The sequence below is a fragment of the Staurois parvus genome, unplaced genomic scaffold (genome assembly GCF_062004578.1).
Source record: "Staurois parvus isolate SC_StPar_1 unplaced genomic scaffold, SC_StPar_1.0 ptg000850l, whole genome shotgun sequence".
Classification (NCBI taxonomy): Eukaryota; Metazoa; Chordata; class Amphibia; order Anura; family Ranidae; genus Staurois; species Staurois parvus.
In genome coordinates this window covers 1,179,644-1,181,842 of record NW_028318646.1, presented here as the reverse complement: position 1 = coordinate 1,181,842, position 2,199 = coordinate 1,179,644, and positions in this window count along the sequence as shown.

Sequence of the window (2,199 nt, the reverse complement as noted above, 5' to 3'; positions counted from 1 at the left end):
AATGATTGTGTAAGTAAACCTTATGTGCACGAAAATGTTACTTGATTCATCTTCCCCTTTGTTTCCTGCTATAACCTGAGCACACACAGTTCGTTAGAAGTATCTTTAGATTGTAAGCTCTTATGAGCAGGAGTGTTTTATTTTTGCCACATCAATCCTATTTTTGTGACTCACCAAGATATTGACTGTACCTACTTGTTCCTGCTGACCAAATAAATGAAGATATATTTGATCAATAAATGTTTCACCGATGTTTTTGTTTATTTTATGTTCAATATATGAACAACCTTAATAGTTACTTTGTATACTTATATAATCTGCTCAAATGTAGCTTGTAAGAGCGTGAATATGAAAGTGTGTGCAAACTGGCTTTTTCAAAACCAAACAAAAAAATAAAAAACCTGCTTGCACCACAATATTATGTACTAATGAATACGTCACATTCACTGTGCAGCCAGCTACAGGTTTTCTACAATTTGATTTACAGTAATAAAATAGTCCCCACTGTATGTTGATTTTTGGCCTTTGGCAACAAATATATATTAGCCAAGGTTTAAAAAGAAAAAAATCACTAAAACACACATTCGCGAAAGCTATCATAGCCGTGCATAGAAATGAGCGATCGTGCATAGATATGCGCGATCGTGCACAAATAAACGCCAAACAGGTGTCCCCCATGGCGCACGAGCAGCTATCCTCCTGGAAGTCCGTCATCTGGTGCGCACGCACCCGGAAGTGGTTGTTGGGAGTGTAAGTGGATGACAAGTGGTTGGAGGTTTTGTGTTGGTTGAAAATTTTGATAACTTTATTGGCATTTGGACATGGCGAGAGCACAGTTCTCAACTGAGGAGATGATCCTTATATGTAAAGTAACTGTGGCCATTGCAAATATGTTTATAACATGTGAGGGACAAGTAATTGTAATTTTGTGGGTGGGGCCTAGCAGAATCTCACTTGGTGCACATGCTACTTATCTGTACATTAGCTCCTGGGTATTGATGGGTCAATTATATTAACCACTTGCCTACTGGGTACTCATACCCCCTTCCTGTCCTGGCCAATTTTCATCTTTCTGCACTGTTACCCTTTGAATGACAATTGTGCGGTCATGCCACATTGTACCCATCTTAAATTTGTATCAGTTTTTTCAGACAAATAGAGCTTTCTTTGGGTGGTATTGACTTGCTGCTGTGAGTTTCACTTTTTGCTCGATAAACCACAAAATAGCTCATAATGAATAAAAGGCTGTTTATATTATAACATTTGGTAAACTGGTAATTTAGCAACACTGATGTGCGTTGATGAGGCAGCACTGCTGGCCACAGGTGGGCGGAACTGTTGGGTGGCACTGGTGGGCACTGATCATCGGGGCCGACCCCTGCTTTGATAACTGCTGGTTCTCGGCAGTACTTTCCACACATTCTGACAGCGTGATGAAAGTGCAGCCAAGACCCGGCAAATGCATTTCCCGGTGATCAGCGTGTCATTGGACATGGCTGATCACATGGTAAAAAGCCGCTGTGATTGGTCTTTACCACATCACGTGATCAGCTGTGTCCTTAGGACACAGCAATCATGGAGAGCACGTTCTGCCAGGATGTCATATGACACCCTCCCAGAGCTGCCTGGATGCAGTGTAGCGTTATTCGGCTATCTGCGGTCGCCAAATAGGTAACCAGCTAGGCCTTCATGGCTAATCTTTGAATATCTGGACATGTATACTGCGTATAATGCATTACATTCTACAATGTGTTGGTGTACATGGTATAACAGTGTGCAATGCGTTGCTGGATTCTGCATGACAGTGGACAGCGTATCACAGTGTGCAATGCGTAGCTCCAGCCTGCATGACAGTGTACAGTGCATTACAGTCTACAATGTGTGGGTGTACACGGTATTACTTTGTACAGAGTATTACAGTGTGCAATGCGTTGTACACTGCAGTGTGCACTAAAGCATTTTACACTCATGCACTGTACACACTAACGCATTTGACATTTCTAGTGTGCAATGTGTTCGTGTGCAATGCCTTGGACAGTACAATGCATTTGCAGTATTGGTGTATGTTTATTAAGCACAGATAATTCATCTGATTTTAGTTATCAAGGAGAAGTCTTCTCTGTCCCCCTGTTTATGAGGTGGAGGACAATTGTTTTCTGAAGAGGAGAGGAGACTTTTTTTCAAGGAGATCTGTATAGA